General features: G+C 34.3%; 1 protein-coding gene across 7 annotated transcripts in view; it reads right to left on the reverse strand.

The window, feature by feature from the left end:
- LOC106478877 (serine/threonine-protein kinase OSR1-like) overlaps nt 1–26,108 on the reverse strand; it is a 124,924-nt gene that overhangs the window by 61,762 nt on the left and 37,054 nt on the right. For 3 of the 7 annotated variants that reach the window (XM_022382569.1, XM_022382567.1, XM_022382562.1), the window contains exon 1: nt 1,823–1,916. The exons of 2 other annotated variants lie outside the window; for them this stretch is intronic. The gene's annotated coding sequence lies outside the window, so the exon portion shown is untranslated. Of the gene's footprint in view, nt 1–1,268; nt 1,292–1,813; nt 1,917–26,108 lie in introns of those variants that run through there. 2 more of the 7 variants (XM_022382564.1, XM_022382566.1) reach the window with 2 other exon arrangements.

The raw sequence follows: 26,108 nt of genomic DNA on the forward strand, positions 1-26,108 counted from the left end.
AACTATGAAATGCACAGTAGTAGTAAACATATATCTTGTAAATTCCACTTTTTGGCATTGTACAGGGTCTAGGCACACTCCCTCCCCCCTCAAATAAAGATAATGTACATGAAGGTGACACATGATAAAGTATGGTTATGAACCATTAACTGTAGGAGAATTAAAAGATATTTATGACAAGGAAAAGTGGGAGTGGCAGTAGAGATTTTTTCTTTAATTTCTTATAACAAGAAGTGTGTAATCATAATAAAGTAACCATTCTCAGATTATGAAAGTGAAAAATATAAAACATTTCAGGTTTATACAAACCAAGCAGGCACCTTGTGTTACTTCTTATTTGCAATTTCTACTGTGTATTACAAAAACATCACTTTCAACCTTTCTACATTGCAAAAAGGACAGATAATCAATATACTTAAATACTAGACATCTTAAAGCACCACTTATAATATCTTCACAAATATTCATGTAACAAAACTAAACACACATACTCATCAGTTAATCTAGTCTGGATTGGCTGCTTTGGTGAATGAAATTATGAACTTCATGAGTTGAGTCATTTCACATAACTTTACTTTTATAATAGATCTGATTATGCTTAACTAACTACAAGCACCTCTATATTGAAATTTTAAGGACCTGTGGTCCCTCTAGGCCATCACATCCATTAAACTGCTTTTTATTATCATTATTAAAGCCAGCACTATGTTCAAATATTTATCAAGTCTTTCCTTAAACTCTCTTTAATATACTGCATCCACCACATCTGAAGGCAACTCATTCCAAAGGCTAACCACCCTTGTTGTGACACCCTAAGCTGTTCACATTCTAGACAATGTGCATAAGATAAAAGTATTAATAACACCAGCATCCCCTTGGCTAACTCATTTTATGCAATCAAAAGATATTTTAATAGTCATAACATAAGAGTAATCTGCACGGAGCTCAAGTCCTGAAAATAAAGTTCAATATCTACTTATGGCCCACTAATTTTCAGGCTATCTTAAAAACATCTCTTCAAAGAAATGTATACACAAAAGTCCAATTATACATATACAATATTTAGTGCATATTAGAATAAAATTTTGACAATAAATATGATTAAATTACTGTATCTCATTAGTACTTTCTGTAACTCTAATAACAACAAAAAATGAACATATTATCTTAAGTTAAAAAGAAAATTATCTCTATATATTATTGTCAAACCCACAGTTCTGTACAAACTCCATGAAATTTTTTATCATGTAATAAATTAATGAACTTACATGGTTACAGGCTTTCACCACGAAGCATTTATATTTTTACATCGTGGTTACCATTCCTCTAGTTTCACATACGTATTAGTTAACTTGATATTTCACACAATAGTATTACCTATGTGAACAAACAAATACAAGAAAAAACATTCCACTACAAAATTAAACTGTTACAGTAAAATAATACAACTATAATTAAATAAAAATGGAGAAATGCTCTTTTAATTTTAAAACAATGCATGTCTTGATTTTGTTCCTCGTTTATACATGTTCAGTACTTGCACCTACAGGATGCACTAATAATGTTACCAGTACTGCAATGTAACAAGAAAATGATTTCTGCTATTCTCTTCTGTCTGCAGCCTGAGGCGAAATTCACAGTAAACGGGTAAGACAGGAAAAAGCACTTTACGTAACTTTGTTTGAAAACAGAATTCGATATACGACATCAATTATGTTTCTGTATTTCGAAATGTTTTAACATTTTCGATTATATTTTCTCTACGTAATGTAAGTAGTTTTGTAATTTAACTAAATTAAATGATTTTTTATACCTAACTTACCGGCTTCTTCTCACTTCGATATTCCTCGTCTGATCGAACCGCTAGTACAACAGTCATACGCATGCGCCTGTTGAAAGTCGCAATTATACGTGATGTCTGAAGCGCTTAGACAGTTAAGAGCATTTATACGTATAGTATAAATCTGTGGATAAGAATACGTCAGACGCAGACTGGTCTTTAGTATTATAATTTTTGCGCCGCGGGATCATTCTTTTTCCTTTTAATAAATTAAGACCAATATAGTTTAGCTCTTTGAACATATAATGCCATAATCTTTTCAATAACCCATGTTTTCGCCAAGTACTAATAATATTAAACAGTGTCCTATTTTCAACTGACGAATAGATGAAAAACATTTCGAGAAGTGGCACATGGCATGTCTCGAAATACTTTTAAAGGGATTTATGATCGCCCCTGGATACTGGCCAGGGGCAAGTATGGATCGGGAGAGTGGATAGAAAGGACAAAGTGATACTATTGTGATACTCAAACATGTCATGTTTTCTACCTGCTTTAGTGATACAAGATATTAAAAAAAAGCTTACAATAAAAGTAAAACCCTTCAAAATCAAAATTATAGTAAAATAATCTCGTAAAATACTTTAAATGAAACACAAAGACATTTTCATTTAGTTCCAGTTATTTTATGTGGTATAGTTTCCTCTTTTTTAAATGATTAGCAGTTAAAGCATTTCCCTTTCTTTTAAATGTTACTTTTGTTATGTTTCCCGTTTATTTTGATATATGTAATGTATATATTTAATAATGTTCTAGTCGCCTTACTTTGTAAATAAATGATTAATTTTTTGGTGAATCAATATACATATCATTGTTAAAATTAAAAACTTTCTATCATATTTTAAAGAGGTTAAATTTATTGCTTACACATCTTTAAAGGGTTTCATTTTGCATTATATATATTAAAGAATTTTATTGTACTTGTGGTTCTGATTGGTTTCATTTCATTCTTTAATGGATACTTTTATTTTATATTCACATGTAAATGAAGAAGGAGGCTATAATATAATTCTACTGTATTAACTTTATTTAATCCTAATGTTATGTGGTTTAGTTTCCAGAAGTATGTCCAGAAATTTTCCATTTGGGAAAAATTATTAAACATCCACAAAGCATGGCCTTTGTTACTTCTTAAAATGTCTGGACTCCTGGGACTACGACTACAATCTTAGCACCATCAATGCCACTACCAGAATGTCTATGGTCTCAGAAACTACTAGCAAAGGAAGGTTGACAATGGGAAAGGAAGCGAGGTAACTACAGGGCAGCAGCAAAACTCCACCAGGCCACATTAGCTGAATCACAACAGAAGTTAGCCTGGGCCACCAACAAATACCAAAAGAAAGAAGTTGTTGGACATGGAGAATCTTCTCACAGCCTCAAGCAAACCCACCAAAGCTCTTATGTACAGATATATATATATGTTGTATATTTAATTCCATTTATTATTCTTGGTGTTAGAAAAACACGAAAGTTCAAGCAATCAATTTAACACAAAGATAAGATATCCTATAACCTAAGCACTTTTAAAAGATGAATCTTTCTTCTTTAGGGGCAAACTGTTTGCCCTTAAGGTTCGTTCATTTTGTTGTGTAAGATTTTCTTCCACTGACTATTTTTGTCCACTTATCGTGTATTTGGGGTGTCTAGGTTTACTTTCTTTCCATTTTTTGTAAATATTACACATATACATGTTTTGAACAGTTCAATTCTTCATGTTTCAAAAACAGTTTGTATCCTGTATTGTTCAAAAGATTTGTATCGTTTTACTTACCATTTCATAAAAGTTTTTATTTCATCTGTTTCTAGTTTTGAAATCATCCTCCTACTAAGCAGCTTCTTGATCTGTTTCTTCAATCACTTAAGCTGTAGTCCCACCAAAGAAGGCTGATATCTTGTTTCAATGACAATATTTCTCCTTGCACCTCTCCGATTGGTAATTATATTTCAGTGTTTTCAATTGGTGGCACCTCAGTGGAAACTTACAGCACTCTTAACGTTGGGTCCGTTTATTCAAGTGAATTTGAAGCATCCAAACTGCAAAAGAATAGAGTTGAAGGCATGAATGTCTTTGAAAAAATTTAAAGTCAGGAGTCAAGCTGTTGCTCATCTCTTCAGCGTCTTATTTCCACCCTCCTTCTAAGGGGTGAAATAATCTAGCAGATAGCAGCTGGGAGAGTAAAGCTGTAAATGGAGTCTTTATGAGGATCCCCAGCTCCACAATTGGTTCGCAAATAGTCTAAGATATCCTCCATGATGTATGAAGAATTATAAATAAAACTTAGCTTTAAAAGTAAAATCTAAAATAATTTATCTGCAAAGGAGTTAAAATAAAAATGAACCTTATATTTAATATACGAAGTTCAGAACGTAGAAAGCAATGATGTCATCAAAGGTCAGCCTACCTGGTGACAGGTTAACAGTTCAGTTTCAGTGCAGAATAGTGAATGGTGAAATCCATATTCCAGTTATACATTGATGTTTCCTAAAATATTAATGTATAGCTGAATGTTCAGGTTTCACATATACCATATAACCATGGTGTATTCTACTGCAGCAATCGTGGCAGCCTTCAATACCACTCTTAAAATAAAGTACACCACTTGTATGTTCACCATCATACAGTGGTTAAGTGCTGTTCTCCCTGAGGTAGGTATCATAGTTCTCATGTATAATGTAAACACTATTGCCTAACTTGTCAGCAAATACAAACGCTTCCAACTACTCTCGTCCCTTAAGGGATAGCAGTGAGTAACAATCGAGTTGCCTTTAATATCTATACATGTATAGAAAAAAGTGGAAAGTCAGAGCTCTAGATAAATTCTGCTCCTTTTTCTTAACAAAGAAAGAAAGTAAATTTTCTTCTGTTTGAAAATCTTCCCAACTTGAACTAAACTTAAATTACTATGATTTATCGTTTATTATTTTATCCATTGTACAATGCAATAATCAATGTTTGCTTTACAAAGATAAGTACTGTGCAGGAAAGAAAGCCACGGAAATAGCAGTTTCTCTGTACGCTTCAAGCTATTTCTTTGTAGTATTTCATTCTTTAAATCTCACTTTTTATCAAATCTTATTTCTTGAATGTTTATAATAAATAAGTATGCATATGTATCTAGGTGTACAATATAGATACACAAGGATTTTGGTTAGTAAGTAATTTAAAAACAGTGTTGCATGCTTTCATTACCAGGCTTAAGGTGTCATCATGTTACCATTTATGGGTATTTATACCCAACATTACTAACGCAACATTGAAGTAAACAATTCACCACCCTAGAAATGTTTGAGTTGAACAGTAGTAAGTAAATATTATTGCTTTGTACTTCTTTCTAACAGAATTCAGATTTAGTTCAGTACATAATCATGAAAATTACGAATACCACTCTCTAATGTTCTGTCTCTATTATGCTTATATCCACTGCATAGATAATATCAAATACCATTATGCAGATCTTTACTCCTGTGTCAACTTCATTCTCACTGCACAGGTTAAAGTATTTTCTTCAAAACACGCTTATAATGTTTCTTATGCACATTTGTGCATGTTGAAAGGTTATGATCATAGAGTTCTAGGTATATCTAAGACTACTGGCAATATGCTAGCCAATAAAATTCTAGGTTCTCTAGCAATATGTACTCACAGAATAAAATTGAGAGAGTTATCTTTCAGTCCCAGCCATAGTAACTGAGAGCTAATGACACTGTTGTGGCCATACGTTTGCATGGGTTACTCCTTTATATTCACTTTCTTTCCTCATACTCTTTGTAAACAGTTAGTGGAAGTTTAAAATTTCTTTCTAGAGCTCCTTCTATTAGATAATAGTACTTGATGTTGTTCTCATCATAATCTACAGTTTTAACTTGTTAACTCTGCCTTATGGTCAAGCCAAGCCTCCAGAGGTTCATTGGTAATATACACATTCATGTTACCAGTGTTCAACATGCTTTTGCATGCTATGAAAACGCTGAATCTCGTAGTTTGATATATTAAGTCGCCACAGCGCAAAATAAGGTGCGGTTCAGCCAGATCTGAGTAGCTTAGATTCTGCTGAAATATACCAGAGCCACATCAAATCTCATCATTCAAACTGATGTTCTTTCAACATCTTATTGTATGTATCTTCTGACTTTTCGATACTTTTCCCCATCTGTTGATGCGTAAATTCATGCATTCCAACTAATATGTATCCAACCACTCCACATTACCTGTAGACATTCCAGCAATTCTGCATTTGGTGGGGTGCATACACGAGATCTAATTAGAGTAAAATTTCACATTCTGTACACTAAAATGTCCAGAGAACAGCTAGTACTCTGGTGATCTTTTTTCACATGGCAGAGAATACTCCCAGTCAATTTGATCGGTGCTCAAACTTACAAAGCAATTGCTTTACAGTTAAGACTAAATATTCAGCCAGATTATTGGACTGATGATGTAAAGCACAAATCTGAATTATACTTAGTACTTAACACAATTAAGCAAACAGCTGACTGTTAAAGTTCATTCTTTGATTGATATGGATCTCCTCTGGTGTTTTAAAGCAACCTATTCAATGTTCAATCAAATGTGCCAGCGACTTTTTGAGCCCAAGTATTGATCATTAAACGTACTTCAGCCATTTTATTTGTAATTTATTACCACTAGGACGTAATGATTATCGTGGTCAGTTTTATGGATATCTAGAGCTATTCTCTGGAATGGACAACCTACAACTTATTGATGGAGTTTCACTAATATGAATGTTTTCCTTTGAATTGCATAAGCAGAATAATGTTCACATCATTGCTCTATGTTCTTGTGAGAATCTGGCCAGCACACCCATCTCAGGTTGGCTGTAGTGTGAGCTCCTACCTCGTAACTCCTGAATCATGTAACATTATAAAGATCTCAGGTCTCGGAGATATTGACACCACTAGATGAATCACAGATTGGTTATCACATTCATGCAGGTTGTGGTGGTGGTATAGCATTGCCTCCCATGTTTCGAACTGGTTTCTGACCAACAGACGGTTCAGTTTTATACTGGGATGAACTGCTGATGCAACTCTGTGACAGAGGTTATGTGCTTCTCTATTACATTTACTACTTTGCCAGACTTCATAGCAAGGAGCACTGAAGCGAAGTCTGAGTCTTTTAATCACTGTATCCATTGTTATGATCGAGACTTTAGGTTTCACACTAGCAGTATGCCTGTGATCCAGAGATTCCATTAAGGGATAACTTCTTACCTGCTGGTAAGAAAATGTGTTTGCATTTTCATGGTGTCAAGCCAGTCATTGTTGTAAAGTGAAAATGTACATCTGCAACGCTGTGATCCAACATACGATCATACTGGTCAGTTCTCTAAAGTTCATAAACTATTAGAGAAATGCACGATGTATCCAAGTAGTAAATTCATGACCATACAAATAGTAACACGCGCTTAATGAATACTATTATTGCAATTAATTTTTTATTGCATAGTAGCAGTGATTGGCAGATGCGAATGCAATATTCACATATGCTACAACATGCACTTGCAATAGCATGGCTCAATATTTCTGTTTCTAGCATCTATAACTCGGATGAATAAAATCATTTCAATGTCTTTTTTTTGATAAGCTGAAACCAGAGCGTGAATCAAAGCACATTTATACAGATTGAAGATATTTTACACAGTCTTCTGTTTATCTAAAATAGTATTTAACCTTAGTTAATGCTGAAAGTGGTGCTGTTATTGTAGACAAATTAACAACAAAATGTCTATAATATGATCCAAAGCCAAGAAAACTTCCTTTTGTTGATAAATTTGGTCCAATCAAACACTTCTTGTATTTTTGCAGGATTTGTAGATATTTCAATGCTACACACAATACATGACACTTTACATGCATTTGCATGAAATAACATTTATCTGGTTTCAGCTTCAGATCTGTTTGTCACAAGCATTGAAATGACATACGAGGTTTTCAAATGCAGCCTGAAACATAAACCCAACACAAAAATGTTGTGGACATAAATTAGACACCATTCTCACAGAGAACCACGTAATACAAGTTCCAACAATAGATTGTGCACAGCAGAGGCAATATGGCATAATGTGAACTTCATAAAAGCCTTCTCGAGTGCTGAAAGCAGTGTTAGATTTACTTCTATCATCTCACTTAACTTGCCACTAGTGAGAGGAGAGAACTATTGAACTAAATCAGTGGGGTCCTTCCAATGCATCAAGGCACAAGTCTGTGCACAGCAAAGAAGACATATTGATGCAATTACCTAGTCAACACAGAACTATTGCATATCTCTTTTCGTTTGTATGATAATTTCTAGTGATTACCAAGCACTCTCTGAAAATTAAATGATTCTGTCCTTCAGCATCTGATCTATCTCAACAATGACTATAACACTGGTGCTCGAAGGAAGCAATACATCGAATATCTAACGAGCTGTCGATTTTGATATGAACTTAATTTATATGTACAATCTTTCATAAACAGTTTCAATGCACTGGCAACGATGCATTTATTTGTTGCCATGGTGTGGCCAGGGCCGGAGTAACACTTACTTAACTACCAGTTTCATTTACTTTCCATTTATGTACCACACATACTATTGTTCTGGTTGGTATCTCTATTGTAATTACTCTTGGTTCATTACTTTATGAAGTCTCTAACTTAAAGTTATTTCCATGACAACGAGGTATAAAATTGTAATTTTTGCCAAGTTATACAAGTGAAAGAAACTTGCACAAACTTGAGTATGCCAACCTTACTATATAATAACTTAATTCAGCCTGAGAAGCAGCTAGTTGAGTGTCAAAGGTATCATGTATTTGTCATGCCAGCTGTGCAGAAGAAATGTTTATTAGAACTGTGGACATAGTGTCATTTCCCCTTTCCTGTACAAGAGCCCAAATACCATCAGAATGGGTTCGAAGCGTCGTCAGTTCCACTAATTTAAACTATTGTGCCATTGGTGAGATCTGGAAGGAAATAGCCATCAGTCTGTTTCTCCAGGTGTGATAGTTTGTACAGTATATATATTGGGCTAAGTATGGCTTGGTGAGCGAGTGACTGTACAATTATGTAGACAGTGGGTAGAATTTATAATTGATAGGGGTTCCCATAAACATACTTAATATTGTGGTATATCATTTATTATCATATAAACTACCACTCTGGCCAGAAACTACAGACCTTACTTGCAAATGGTGACTATCTTGCAGTGAATGGAAAAGCTTTACTCTGGGTCGTAGTAGGAGAGTCACTAAACATACAGGTTGTATTTGTTAGTATAGCATTTGTACCAGGTACATCACAACTCTGTAATTACACTATAAAGTGTTGCTCCAAATATGCATAAGAACTATGGATTATTTCACAATATGAAACCATTACAATTCTGTCCAGTACATAATCAGTGTGATTCAAGAAACACCTGAAACAATGTATTTTACTCCAGAACAAGATGTACTTGCTCAAACAGCTCTATTTACAAGAGTTAGATTCTTTCCAGTTGGCCGTGGTATGGCCAGATGGTTAGAACACTCAACTCGCAATCTGCGGGTTCGAATCTCCATCCCATCAAACGTGCTCGCCCTTTCAGCCATGGCATCGTAATGTGATGGTAAATCCCACTATTTGTTGGTAAAAGAGTAGCATAATATTCGGCGGTGGGTGATTGTATCTAGCTGCTTTTCCTCTAGTCTTTCACTGCTAAATTAGGAATGTCTAATGCAGATAGCCCTCGTGTGGTTTAGCACTACATTCGAAACAAACTAAATTTTTTCCGTTATTTTTTTTATCTTCTCAGTCTTCTGTCAACATGTTAGGGTACAATATATTGTCCAGCTTGTCAGCCCATTCAACCAGTTTTCATGAACACTACGTTTACGAGTCTTGAATCATGCCCAATAAATTGTTATTTTAACTCAGTTGAATTGTTGCAGCCTGTGACAGTGGCTTCCCATCTGCAAAGTTGATCAAGCTTCAGATATTCTATGGCATTTAGCACTGAATCACCCGAACTAAGTAGCAGATGTTGCATCATTTGTTTCTGGTTGAAATAATCCTATGTGGCAACCCAGTAAACCCAATGAAGCAGGTTAAAATCGTCCTTCACAGACCATTTAAAAGATGAAGGTGTGATATGTCTAATGGAAATGACTGTAGAGCTGGTGTCAGCAGAGGAATTGGCTCCACTCTAGTGGCTGAAACTAATATTTTGCTAAATGTTAAATTCCCATTTGTGCTAAACTGTCTTATCTATGTTATCTCCACCCAAAGCCACTCAAACACTAAAATCAGGTTAGCACAAAGCATTAAAGATTCTCCTCTTATAGTCATAGGATTTCTCCAAACAAAACATTTTTATGCAATGTTAATATTTTTCTCCTTCCTTCATGAACCATAATAATCGTAATTGCTAAATATTGGTTTCTGACTTTTAGTTTATTTATGATATGTAAATTTATTTCTTTTAATACTTTCCTTTAAACTATTTATTAATAAATATTATTACAGACTACTTGATTTTCGAAGGAGAAACACTTTCTACATTGCACAAACTTGTAGCCTTAGTTTATATAATTTTATTACATATCCACTGTTACTACTGGTATACAATGCAATGCTTTATATTATTCATAATCGTAGCCCAAAATAAAGATACAACCCTTTCACACTTGTAATATTATTATTTCTATCAGGGCACAAATTAACTAAGTATCACCCAGACACGTGTCTTTTTTTAAATGGCAGAATAAATTTTTGGGTGCCAAAGTTATCTCCGCCCCCCCAAAAAGGTTTAAGTTCAATTTGCTGTCTGGCCACTGGAGGAGTTCTCTCCAGGTGAAGAGTTAAGAAAATCCACTGGTGGCTTTATTCCTTGGTTGTATTCTTTCTTCACTGGGACCCTTGAGCACGTTGACTTTCCACTGGCAAGTTCTTCTCTGAAGCTGTATCTACAATAACCTTGGGCTCTTCAATAGCTTGTTTTATCACTGGCATATTCTTCTCTCAAACCAGCTAGCTATTTTCTCACTGAAGACTTCCAAAGACATTTTGCTAAAACAAATTTTCCTTCCTAACATCCACATAACTATGGAGTTTGTCCTCTTTTTCTTATCACTAGCTGATTTAAAACTTTCTTGGGTAGAGTCATGCATGGCATCGATGGTATTTTACAGAACACTGGTGCAAAACGTTTTTAATGGTGCCCCATTTCTAACATTATATTTCGTTGTACCCACCCACGCCCCCTATAAAAATAAAACACATCTTAAAATGGTACATAGCATGCATAAGGCAAGCAGCGTTTGTTTACTTATCACTTTCGTGTAAAGTGTGGGCTTGAGTTTGGGATAAGATTAGGTTAATTCTTTGCTGAATTGTTGACATAACTCAGAGATTCTCCTTTATCTGCAGATGAGATCACTCTTTTGTTTTGCTTGCTATCAGAGTAGGAAACGCTATCACAGAATGGCTAAAGCATATTCCCTGCTTTTCTTGATAGGCCAGGGGTGTGTGCAAACTAACATCCAGACGCTCCTAAGAGGTTTTTACTAGAATTTTGACTGAAGAGCTGTATCACTGGAAAGTTCTGCGAGTTTTTTTGAGCTACAGTTGGCAGATGAGATGTTACCATTAAATGATTTCTGGATACAGTTGTGTTCTCCCATTGATTCTTAGAATTAATCTGAAAGGTTTTTTGAGATGAATGGAAAAAAATGTCACTAATAAGACTATTAACTATACCTCTCTCCGTGAATGATCTCTCACATTTTTAAGGCAGCAGGAAGAATTAATATCTCTCCTATGTTGTTTGAGTTCATGCTTTTCCCAATCAAATAAGATGCTTCTAACGAAGCTTTCAAGACTTTTGATCAAACAGTGATATGCTTTTCGAGCAAGTTGCTTTGCCTTTTCACTTGTTGCATGGAGAACTCGATGCTTTCACCCACATGTTTAGGGGTTTAGTCTCCAAATACCTTGTAAATTTATTTGGCTTCATGCTGTCATTTGCTAAAACCTGCAAACAGATAACGCAATGAGGTTGTTCCTTGTTATTAACAACCCTGTATGTAAGACCAAATTTAAATAATCTTCCTGGTACTCATGCACTTTAGATTTTGGTTCAGTGTTTTAGTTTACAGACATAAGCAATAGAAACAGAGAAAATGATTCATCCAGCTACAGAGCCATCAATTTGTTGTTCTTCATTATCACCATCACTTTACGATTTATTCCCTTTGTTGTCACTCGAAGAGATTATATCACTTTTTGCCAACATGTAACACCTACTTTTACATGTTTTTTGATAAACTAATAAATGTACACTAATGTAGAAATCTTGAAACTAGTAAGCTGAGAAATGTGTAAAGAATTTCGTGATATTTTAGCCATCTAATCAACAGCCGTTGCCTTTTTTTGCATGGAATGTACCCATGACTACATTCCTATATCATTGGTTTATAAACATTATAATATGATAATTATGTTTTCTAGTTTTTCATATCTAATGCATCCTGATTAAGAGAAGGGCATTGCCGCATGGGTTTTGAATGCTTGTAATAAAATCAAATTTTTAAACGTTTCACTAGTGATGTATACATAGTGTAAATGGATATTTTATGCTGAATTAATCAAATATATTCCAGCAACACAAATAACATGCACAAATATAAAACATTGTTGAAACATGCGAGTCTGAAAGCAATTATTCAATGGATCAAGAAAAGTGCATTACTACCCTTGTGGCCAACTCTAGCTCCATAAAGACTAAATATAAAGATCTACTAGGCATAGTTAAATTAATTATGCCTACAATTAGGCTTGTTATGTTAAATACAAAAGGGAAGATACCAGAGGATACCAGACCACAGTCAATAAGTCAGAATTATTTTGTCATCTCCATAATGTTCCAACAGCTGCACACTTAAATATTAGTAGGACATCAAGATCTTCTACTCCTCACGTTGTGTATTTCATTCTCTTTTTTCTTCTTTTTCAGCATGGAAATAACCTCTCATATAAATAGATAGTTTCGTATTCGAACAAATTCGTACAAAAGTCTTCTCACTCCAGGCATAAGAAATCTAATGCTTTCTCTTTCTGAGTAGTGATTCTTGGCTTTCCCAAAATACTGCATCTTGCTGTTTACTGGCAATAATTTAAAACTGCGAATTAGGAGACATTATAGTTGCAGTTCAAACCACCGATTTTTTGTCTTATTTTATAAAGGGAACCAAGCTGACAGGTGATGCTATGTAGTCGTCCCTGAACCTTTTTTAATTAATACTTAGTTCCCCCACTTACCTAATCAGAACACCATTGTACTTTGAGTTTTTAACCACATTATTTCATCATCATCACTCGTGGGCATCCCATTTTGGAATCTGTTGTACTCTTCAAGTTTCTGGAGCAATTTTGTTATCTAACATTCTGTAAATTTATCAACTACTGTTATGCTGCATGTTCTATTCAGGTAGTGATGAAAATGACTCAGGGCTCAAATGACTTAGTAGTTCTTTTGGAGTTCTACAATGTCTTGTTTCTGTAGCACTTATTGCCTTGCTATAGTATACAAACATGTTATTTTCCATGTTGTATTTAGGATAATATTGCTCTAACTGCAAAATCACTGGCATCTGTATGTACTGTAAGACCTTCATGAGTTGAGTATACGGGTATAGGGAGAAATTTTTCTTCTGTTTGTGGAATATTTGTTCACAGTCAGTAGTCTAACAAAACATATTTGTTTTTCATGTAAAGTATGAATTATGTCAGTGAGTGATTTTAGAAAATGATAGACTTAAAATAAGACCCAAAACTCGAGCGCTGTCGAATAGTTGACTATTCTTCTTCAGTTAGTCTCCCGGAAGGGAGAATTCGTTTGTAGAGAGTAAAAAACAAAAACAAAAAATATTATTAATTTTCATTATGTATGAAACTTTTGACTGACAGAGAAAAATAAAATACACAGGAAGATGAGAGCTAGAGAAAATAATAATGTACATCGATACCTGAAATAATAATGATAATGTAGAGAAATAGAAGCATGAATAAAAATGTGAATAATAATAAAACTTAACAAACTTAATTACAAGTTATTCGGAATTTTTTTAGAGACGCTCGAAGGTCAACAATTCTAGAATCGAGATTGATGCCATTCGGTGTTACAATATTTAACAATGCTATCCAGTAAGCTTCTTTAATTTCCCCGTTTCTGTTTGATGTAAAATTTGTCTCTATACCTGTCAGTATCATGTCGTCAAGAGAGTGGTCAGGCATGTTGAAATGCTCTGCAACCGGAAGTTCTTTGTTCGTTTTGATTGAAGATTTGTGGTTATTAAACCGCTCCCGTATAGTTGTTTTAGTTTGGCCTACATACTGGAAGTTGCATTTTCGGCACTGGATTAATTAAATAGCGTTTTTTGTAGTGCAGGTTATGGGTTTACTGATTTTGAACTGTCTTTGGTTGTCTTTATCAGAGAAATTGTTAGTCTGCTGCATGAACTTACAGGTTTGTCATTGTAGGGATAACTTCCACCAGGTGTCGCATTAAAGTTAACTTTGGCATGCACTAATTGGGATTTCAAAGTCTTATTTTTCCTAAAAGAAGCAACAGGAACTTCCGTAAAAATAGTTTTAGTCTATCATTAAGTTGAAGGAGGTAAAAGTACTTTTTCAGTATCCCGGGTAAGTTTTTTAATTTTGGGTGATTTGTTTGTTTATCTTTAATTATGCACAAAGCTACAAAAGGGCTATCTGTGCTCTGCCCACCACGGGTATCGAAACCCAGTTTCAAGCGTTGTAAGTCTGCAGACATACCGGTGTGCCACTGGGGGGCAATTTTGGGTGATATGTGATAACTAGTGGAACACGAGAGCAATTTGATTTAGGTGACTGTTTCAAGGCAGATACACGTGGAATATTGTTAGCTTTGTCAACTTGTCGAATCACAGTGTTTTGTTTATACCCTCTTTTGATCATAGTTAGTTTCGAAGAATCAATATGTCAGTCATAGTTCTTACTGTCAGAGCAGATTTTCTTTAATCTTAGTGCTTGACTGAATGTAATATTTCGTTTGGTGTGTGGACGGTGAGAGCTTTGAAAATGTAAGTATTGTGGTCTATCAGTCGGTTTACGGTACAAATCAGTATGTAGAAAACCATCTTTTAATGTAAGGTTTACATCTAAAAAACTTATTTGAGTAGTGGAGTAATCTAGAGTAAATTTAATAGAAGTGTGGAAAGAGTTTGCATGTCTATAGAAAGATAGTAAGGAGTCTTCGTCTCCTACCCAAATGAAAAAAATGTCACCTATGTATCGTTTCCAAATGTTTGGTTTCTCTTTATAACTTTCCAACAGTCTCGTCTCTAAGTCTCCCATGAAAACATTGGCATAGTTTGGTGCCATCTTGGTCCCCATAGCTGTGCCTTTTGTCCGAGTATAGAATTCATCATTAAATTCAAACCCGTTAAGTGTAAGAACTGGTTTAGCTAAATCTACAATAGTCTAAGTGTTGTGTTTGTCAAGTTGGAAGTTCTGTAAACACCCCATCTTCACTGAATGTGTCATAGAAAGCTCACCTGTTGACTCAAAAACGCATACTTATGATTCAGTTTAAAGTTCTCTTTCCTTATCTGATCCAAAAATACATTCATTTAGTTACTGAAATGTAGCATGTGCATTACAGTCTAAATGGTAACACAACAAATTGTCACAAACCATTTCTAGCAGTAGAAGTTATCTATTCTTTCCATGTCGACTTGCACATTCCAATATATACTCTTCAGATTCAATGTTGAAACCCTTTTGATCCAGATAAAGCATCTAAAGTAGAGTCAATACTTGGCAGTAGGTAGATATTGTTATTTGTGACTTGGTTTTATTACTCCTTGTTCTTTAATGGCTTCTATTTTCTTGAAATACTGAGCCTATTTGGCAGCTAGGAATCATTTGGACAACTGACTTATTGGAGTTGCATCACTAGCACAAACCTTATGAGACAGTTATTTGTGTGTACCAAGTCATGAAGTCCACTGGAGAAGGTATCTTGGTACCTTGGAAGTAGCTCGTAACCTATGGCATTGGTCAGTTGTAAGACCTCCACAGATCCTGTTAGTGAGGTGATACTTTTTTCTTGCAAAGATCTAAAATAAGGCTTCCAACATTTTCTTGAAGGTGACTACTTTGATATTCTTTGATGTGAAATTACTACCTGTATAGCTTCACATCTTGCAATATTCCATCCAGAATTTACTCATATTTCATGGTTTGCTGTATTCATGGCCCTCATGATGGCATTCTTATTCTTCAGATCTACAAGAGTTCTTCCAATCAATAATCCCCTAGGTCGCACTGGTTCTACTACACCTGAATCACTAGATGTGGATTTATTCCTCATAAGCTCTAGTAGCAACATTTCACTTCTTTGTGGCACAAAAACTGCACTCCTTTTTCTCACTGGAAATTCAACCACTGGTGCTGTGATTGACACACACTATATATGGATTTCCTGGTTATGGACTACGAAACTGTTTCAAGTAAGTATAACCTCAGCTTAATGATTCTGCATGAGGTTTATTCCCAATATGCATTCCTCATCAATATCAGTTACCCACACATAACTGGTTGTAACTGTTAAATATTGCACAAGGATTTCCTGGTCAAAACCTGACACTGTTTGTAACCTTCACAATATATGCACTCCTCAATTCAAATTACCCATGCATCATGTGGTGTAGAGAAGTTCCCACATTGATGGTGACTTCTAGCTTTTCTCTTGTTGGAACTTAATGTCCACTTGCTGTTTGCATCAATCCATTTCCTTTCTTAATCTCTGGAGGGAATCTCCCACCCTTCATTACCAGATCTGGTCAAACAATTGTAGTTGTAGAACCACTGTTGATCAAAAGGTTGTAAAGCTTCCCATCAGTAAATCAATTAACTCAAGTTCATTTTTTCCATATATCCTTTGGGGATAATTTTATTCTCTACAAGAATTGTTTTGCAATTCTGGGTAATATGCCCTTTTAAGCAACTATGGAAACATCTACTGTTTGGTGGTCTACTTCTTCTATTTTGTGGGACTGGTTGTTTAGTTGATAATTTCAGTTCTTTTAGATTACCTTCTTAAGGAGTTGATGTTTCCACACTACTTGATATGATGATATTATAATTTCTGGATGCCTTTAGCTCTTTATGTGTAACTTTGACAGATTCTAGTTAAATCACCAACTGAAGAGTTTCCTTTAGAGATTTACACCTATTTTGCTTTAGCCTAATTCACATATCCTAATCAATTATAGCATATATGAATTGATCCATATATACCAATGGATCCATCACTTCACGTGAAGCATCCTGTTAAGGTAGATGGGAAAGCCTTTACACATCTTTCACAAGTTCAATTAAGGTCCTGTCCTTCCTCCTAAACTTATATTTGGAACTTCCTTCTTCAGTGTCACTCAAAATGTGTTTTATAGAAAGTCACCAATGATTGATAGTTGTTATGGCTCTCAATTGTAAGATTGTTTAGTACTGTTAAAGCTAGTCCTTTTAAATGAGCAGTAAGATAAATAGCTTTTTGTTCATTATTTTATCTGTTTGCTTTGGAAATTGTTACAAACTGTGATTCATTTGCCACCCTTGTATCTTTCAATATAGTCTGTTTGTTTTTAGATTGGGATGAACTGAACTCTACGCTTCAGAGAGATATGTACTTGTAATGTATTATTATTATTTCTAAATTCCTGTTGTCACCGTGAGCTTTGTAGGTATTGTAGAACTACTTTTATAAACTTACTTGATCTTAACCTCATGCGCCCTCTAGTGAATATCTAAATTAAAACATTGCAACTATACAATAGAGTTTTAATCCATATTAATGGAACAAAACCAAATTTATATGGATACTAGTTTCCACATTTCACATACAGTGTATGTGTTTCTCACACAAAGAAACGTTGGACTGAAGAGGACATGTGAAATGTCGAAACGAATACCCATATAAATTTGATATTATTCCGTTAGTGTGGATTTAAACTTTATTGTAAACTACTTTACACAGTATTATGTATTTATCTATTATTATGTTGCAAATACAGCTTGCAACAATAACAAATAAAGCGGTACAATCTTGAGAAGGAGTAAGCGTTTTTATTTGAAAGTAGAAAAGGTATTTTAACTTTCACATAACGTCTGTATTAGAAAATTAATTGACAAGAAAATGGATTCGGGGAAAGTATCCTTCAGGTTGAAATAGTAAATGGAATTCCTTCTCATATTCATTATCATTGATTTGAAAGTTGGAAATTAAACCAAATCAGCTAGTATTTACATTAAATATACTTCATTATATTTAAAACTTATGAGAATAATTGCTGTCAAACAACAACCAGTTTTTAAGTTACTTAAAATCAAGTAACTTTAACAGAAAACTAGATTCACTTGTAATTTTTGTTTATAATGGTATCTGTTACAACAGTTGCAAAACAAAATATATTTTATACCTCGTATTTTAAGGTCATGCACGCGTACAAAACACTTAAGAAAGCTTTCATTGGCTAATCAAAAGATGCAGAATAACCTTACTACAATTCTTAAATATCATTTTTCATAATGGCGCTGTAAATTTTATATAAATATGTCTTCCCACGAAAATATCAGAAATTGTTATTTATATTAACTGTATTTCTAACACAATGTTCATGAAACATTAAATTATAGCTTTTTAACTATTTCTTGGATTACTCAAAAGAGCATACCAAGTAGAGATAGTGTAGAATTATACATAAAACAGAGGTTCAAAAAATTAAAGGACAAATACCAAGGTTTGAAAAATCACGCTTTGAGTATGTGGTATTTGTACCTTTAATACACTTTCAAGTACTTTTACAGTTTGGCGAGCATAAAACGTTGTTGTAGCCAAGGTCATATTATACTTCATATTCGGAATTACTAACATTGGTTTAATTTAGAACAGATTACAAGTTTTTTTGACGAGTTTCACAAACTTTATGTGATGTTTTGCAAAAAAATAGCTTTGGAAACATTCAAATCACGTTCATACGCTCTTATTCGTTAATTAACGATAAACGTTATTCATTATCCAAAAGATAATTCATTAAAAATTATAATTATAAATAGGAAATAGTAAGGTAGTTTGTAAAATAACACATTAAATATTTGCTCAGCAGAGTCAAACTAGTACAAAATAGAGACGTTTAAAAAGTTTACTCACAAATACGAAATTGAGACCACTAACATTAGCACGCACGCACACAGTTCTTCAAGTCGCGCTAGTTGTCCGGATTATACACAAATCCCCTATTCTACTTGGTTCAGGATGTCTTTTTTTTACTTCTATCGATCTATGTTATACTTATTGAGCAGTGTAGTGGCGATACCAATGACCAGGTAATGTGCTACTCTCACGTACATAGCGGTCTTTCCAGTTTTTGTGGTCGCAAAAGAACAATTTTGTATGTGCATATCACAGTTCAAAGTTATCGCTTCAAAAAGTATTCATTATATAATTATTTAAGTAAATAAATTTAAGGCATTTTTCCTGTTTCTAATATTTGATCTAGATCCAAATTTTAGGCGAGAAAAGTTTTCACATTTACCGCTGATTTGTAGTTCCTGTTAATTTAGTCCGTGCTTCATAGCACTAAGTGTTGGATTTATGATCAAGTACATTCCCTAAAGTAATACAATTACAAGGAATTATTGCGATAAACAGAAGCGGGTGTGAATGATGTTAACAATTTCTTTCATGACATAACATGCCGGTTAGTTCTTATAACATATTCGTGACGTGGCGTACTTCTTGGAGACCACTTCTGTACAACTTTTTATAATCAGTACGAAACTAACGAATTTATTTTCGACGGGCTATTCCTGTACAACTTTTTATACTCAGTACGAAACTAACGACATTTATTTTCGACGGGCTATTCCTGTACAACTTTTTATCCTCAGTATAAAACTAACGACATTTATTTTCGACGGGCTACTTCTGAATTACACTAAAGTAAATTTATGAACGGAGAGTTTCACCAAAAGCTGAATATTCATATGTACCACGTTGAAAGATTATTTTTTTTTACATTCTTGTGTAAACCGTCAAATTTTTTTCTTGATTTCTGGTTTCGATCACGCCAAAGTCTATGTACTTGAATATATACTTTTTACGAAAGGTGCAATTATTTTGCCAACTTTTGTAATTGCAATTATATCATCACAGTTTGTTTTAAACGTTTTTTTTATAGTTTTGATGGAATAGCATAACTTTCGGAACATTCTTTTAATTCCATCGATCTCAACGCACTATGTGGAAGTTTTTCTCACACTTAGCTTCCCAGATAACGTATCTCCCATAATGCGGTGTTAACTTGGAAAGATCATCACTACAATCACCATGTTGACGTTAAGCATTCTCAACTTCCTTCAATACATTGAAACTAGTTTGTCCGGCGAGTAGCTCTTGGTAAGACTTTCTCAACTTTTTATCCAACGACTGGTCTGACGTACTATCATATGAATTAAAACACCACTAGGGAAAGAAATGTGTACAATAAAATCTTTGATAAGTTTGCAAACTTTCATAACCTCTGCATGTCGTAAAATACGTAATAATGCACATGGCTTTCAGTTATTGTCACATTTTTGTACGGTTCTATTTGTACAAAACATTGTCAAATAATTAGGAATTTCATACTGGAGCAATAGGTAAAGTCACGCTAAAAAAAAATAGAAGTGCTGACTAGAATATAGTGTCATCGATTACAATCATAGGAAGATCATATAGCTATGATTTAAATTTTTACTCTCTCATATTAAAACAGTAATACCTTATTACTACCAATTGGCATTTGAGATAATAGATCTGATCAGAAAAAAATATAAATATATAATTAAAAAAGTTATATAATTAAATATATAGCTTTGTAGAAGTGGAATAACACGAAGGTTAAGTGCAACTGGTTAATGTAACACGTGATGAGACAAAGATGTATCTGTTAACCAGTGCTTTACTTCTCCCAACACACACACAATGCTGAACAAGTTACAAAGTACAACCAAAATTCTAAATCTTAAATGATGTTCGAAGTGGCAGTTTTTCTCTCTCAAATATTTGAATACAAGTCAGCTCGTGTGAATTGCAAAAAAAAGATGCTTCCATTTTCGTCTCACAGTGAAAAAAATTTGGGAGCCACTGCCTTGGTATCATGGGGGTATGTGTGTGGGAAATGTTATATGTGGATTAGTTTCCGATTAGAAATGCATTGCGCGTGTTGGTATTTCAGAAAGGGTGAAATGTGGTCCTTAAATCCATAAAACATTGGTAGGCTATTGATCATCGACTTCCAGTCTTGCTACGAAATGCGACGCAAAACGAACTCGTCACATTAAATCCGTTTCCTTAAGCGGTTGAACATGATGCAGCTTGTATGGAAACTTTCGCAAAGTTAACTGAAGAACTTTACGAACCATTATAAATTCAGACACCGGGCTACATAACGTGCTTTGCTGCATCCAAGTGCACATGTACTTGCTAGTTCTGCTACGGCAAGGCTAATCTCAGCGATAGTTTCAGTAGGTGTCGGTAATCCGTCTTATCACAAGTGCAACCTGTCTCTAAATTTCTTATCTTGCACACCAACACTGGAACAAGGTCCTCTGCGGATGTTATGCACTTTATGTATTATCTGAGAAATGCCTCAGCATTGCATACTTTGGTGTAATAACAGTTCACTAGTATTTCTCTCTGCACACTTGCCAATTTAATGCGAGATTCACGAGCTGCAGTGCGATCGACAGGCCCCCTCTATAACCTTGGGAAATATGTGAAAGGAACCACAGTAACGACCATGGTGGCGGCAACAGGTGACCATGTTAAATATGGCATTTGCATCCGCATTATACCCTTAACACTCCTGTTCAATTTCACCTTCTTATGCTATACCATTTGTGAGATATAACGCGATTAACTGCGAAACTTCCTTTATAATCACCCGGTACAACTTTGGAATTACTCTAAAAAAACCCTCTTGATTTTCACTTTTTATTCGATTTAGAAAGGTGCAGGAGTGTTTTTAGTCTCCTACGCCAGTAAGTGGCATACTATCATAAGCACTAGCAAACAGGAAGTGAGCAATAGTTTCACAACGGTGGGGAATGTTCTTGATGATGCAATGAAGACAACTAGAGCGAAACGAAGATTCCATCAATTATTTTCAATAAATACATTCGAAGTTGCAATTCTTTATGTTCTAGATACTCTTTTGAGAATAAGACTAACATCCTATCTATAACAATTTGCAATAAGTTTGGAAAACTCGTAAAGAAGAATTGAAAAATATCATCATTGCATTTTAGAATAAAAAGATAATGCAATGAAATTATGTTGAAGAAAGACTGAGTAGACACTACTGGCAGGAATGTTTCCCTAGTAAGTGATTGTTTATATAACTCATGTGACTATATATATACAAGATCATGTTATTACATTATAAGTACCCTACTAATACATAACATGGTACATAATTTATTGTAGGTTTCAATAGTAATTTGTCCCAACATTTCTAAATATTCATGGTTCATAGTGCCATCTGTTGAAAAAGTTGATAACTTTATGCTTTTTTAAAACATAGTGTGTGTTTGTTTCTTATAGCAAAGCCACATCAGGCTATCTGCTGTGTCCACCGAGGGGAATCTATCCCTTGATTTTAGCACTGTAAATCCGAAGACTTACAGCTGTCCCATCGGGGTATTTAAAACGTAGAAAATATAAATATGATTATGGGTTACCTCATATTAATTATCATAAACATGCATAAGAGAAAGCAAAATTTTAAAACGAGTTTTACTTTATAAAGTAGAAATATTGAATTTAATCTTTATTGCAGAGTTAGAATGCGACTTATTAAATAAAAATACATCTTCTGCACAATACAATCTGTTGGAACGATAAAATTATAACCAGTTTTCTACTTTTTCTTTGTTAACTAAATTTCAGTTTTCTATATTGTATGACGTTTTAGTACACTTTAACCACACACATATTCACTACACAGAAATAGGTAAGCTTCAATATTTATTATTATTTACGTTCATTTTGCCTTAGAAAAACCCAGATATATCATTGTCTGTTATTCCACCAAAGCACATGGCATCCAATACTATTAAAGGATGGTGCCCTCTGGTGAATTTATTACATTTTCACTCATTATTTACTTTAAAGTTAAAATATATTCTTACTAGCAGGCTCTTCTTATAAAAGAAGATTTTAACGTTCGTGTAATCAAATAATCCACAGATGTATCATTTCTTCAGACAATGTTTTTGCAGCTTTATAAGTCTAGAAACCAGAAAAACATTCCTCACAAAGGCGGAGGTCATGTTAAAATATTTTCTAGGACATTAAAACCACAAATATGCATCTGCTACCCCTCCACCACATTCCGTGCACACATAAACACCCTGTAAGTTTTTGTAGCGCACAGGTAATGTTAATGGTGAAAATTATATTTTCACTGATTTTTATATGAGACAGTTTTTAACACGAATGTCACATGATGTTCAAAAATTATTTCCCAGACAGTGATTAAAAAAACACACAACCATCATTTACAAAAAGTATTTATTCAAGACAATTATACATTATTATACGCAGAAAACTATTATAATAAAAGTTACGGTACTGAATACAGATTAACTTTCATGTGAAATATTTGAAATAATTTGAAATGAGCCAAAAAAAAAAGAGTTAAATAAATCCATCACATCTGTCTGTGTTTAACATGTTTTATTGAAGAAGTCTGATGTGCTTATTTGTTTGCTTTAGAGCAATGCCACATTAGGCTTTCTGCTATGTACACCATGGGTAATCGAACCCCGGATTTAGCTCTGTAATTCAGTAAACTTACCGCCGTCCCACCGGGAAATTGACTTGCTTGCCTCAGCCTTGAAGTTTTTCTCAATTAAACTAGTGTGCGGCATCTCAACACAAACACTGATGGGTAACAATACGAAACAAAGTCCCCCCCCCCACACACACACTCAAATTATTACTATTCACAAATTGTTCAAACTTCTTGGCAACGTCCTCTCTTTAACGTTTCTTAAAATAGTAATGTAAGCTCAAGAAGACCCAAATATCATCCAATAGGTGACAGAACTTTGTTTGACCTTTGTTTTCTATCTCTTGTTCCACATGAACGTAACGTGTTTGATACATATATTAGCTGTTCTACGCATTAGTTTCCTAAAGCTTGTGTCTGGTGCGAATTTACATTTATAAATGTTTACAGATTTCTATGTTAATTTGAATACTAGAGGTCTTATAATCTCTTTTAAACCTTTTCATTTTTTAACGAAGTAAACGAGACCATTCGTTTACCTAAAAATAGTTTCCTCAAGTTTTGTCAGTTAGTTATTGCATTTGTTTTGCTTTTCTTACCAGTTTTGATCCAGAATGTAGTTATATTCCAATGCTCGAAGAACATTAACAAATTGTACCTGTTACATGAAAAGTAAATGCAAACTGTTCTTCTTCATCTTTTTAATAAAAAAGTTGCTTTTATGGTCTAACACATCGATTCTTACGTCTTGTAACAACTAAATAGCATATAAACCACGAACATGACCAACGTCGGCCTATTAAAGAACAACGCAAGATAACTAACTAGTGAGAAATAAACATTTCCATTTAACTGATTCTTATTTTGCGAATCATTACGACTTAAATTGTGGTTAACATATATTACGTTAATGTTAGAACAGTAGTTTACACCATGGCCGTAGCTAGCTATGAGATATCCTAGATCCGGACTAATGAATGCGCCAACAGTTTTTTCTTTTGTGTGTGTGTGTGTGTGGGGGGGGGGGGGTTAGACCATCAACCCTATTGAATCTAAAGGCCACTTTGCAATGCTACCAGTTGGTTATTTGGACTTTAGGCCTATCAACTGCCAGGGTCGTTATAAGAAAGTCAACGTGGTGAGACTCTTCACTATTACTGAGGATGTGCGCGGTTGGAATAATTAAGTGCGCAGCATTTGATTGGTTGTTATACGGCCGCGCAGCTTAGAGAGAACACCGGTCTGGACCCTGTTTAAAATTTTAAATTAAATTTAAGTTACAATTTAATTTCACTCCCATATGGAAAAGGTATACAATATGTAAGGCTGAACCTACGTGCTCGCCGGTGTTTTGTTTGGTCTTCGGGAAATTTTCACTCTAGCTACGGCCACGGTTCAAACTACCTGCAAGTTGTTTCGGTAAGAACATACTACCACAGACTTGGCCTGTAGGTTTAGTAACTGATACGTAGTTAGAAATGGTAACTCAGAAATAAAGTATTCAAGCCTTCAAAAATAGCTTGTCAAACATTAAACACAATCTTTGAAGATTATTTATGATATTATACACACACACACATTTAATTAAACAAAACAAGCCCAAACAAATTAAAAATGCTGCATAAATAATGTAAAAATACATTTTTATTATCAAGACACACGGTAGTGTGTCAATGGCCAAAACAACCTGCAGTACACAATGTGTTATTAACGAAAGTAATACCTTAGCGGTTTCCACTTTCTCTAGATCGGACTGTAGTAATCCGAATTATCACATATTTTCCGTATATGTCCTCTACTGGATCCTTACTTCTGTTACGTAGTAGAATTTCGAATAGTTCGAACTGACAATTTAAATTTAGTAGGTAAATTGTACTTTGGTTTTAGTATTTAAATATATGCCGATATTTTAGTCAATTTACGATATTTGCCAAAAAGACTGATACACACCGTCTTCGTTTTTAACACAAATACGTTTTAATATACACACAACAATACAATTCACAGTAACAATTATTACAAATAGTTATTACAAACAACGATTTATAAACAAAAGTTTCACAAACTTACAAACAATATAATATCCTCTTTCTTGATATCTTATCGAGGGTTTACGATGAGCGAATTGATGTAAGTACGATTCGCCGAGAAGCTAGCTAGCTTTGTCTTCTTGGCTACACACGCTATTTTCCACTGTCGAAGTTAGGGAATGTTTTCGTAAAAATACTAATTTCCCATGAGAATCCACTGAAGTTAAACGATTTGTAACGTTCGAAATTTATAAATATTCCTGGTCAGATATCTTAAGTTTTCCGATTGATAAACGTTATAAAAATCACAGTTATAGCTTTCGAAGTTTATAGCACACTGATTATAGCGAACTACTCTCTGGCGCGTCGCGTTGGTTATAT

The sequence above is a fragment of the Limulus polyphemus genome, unplaced genomic scaffold (genome assembly GCF_000517525.1).
Source record: "Limulus polyphemus unplaced genomic scaffold, Limulus_polyphemus-2.1.2 Scaffold258, whole genome shotgun sequence".
In the NCBI taxonomy this organism is placed as follows: Eukaryota; Metazoa; Arthropoda; class Merostomata; order Xiphosura; family Limulidae; genus Limulus; species Limulus polyphemus.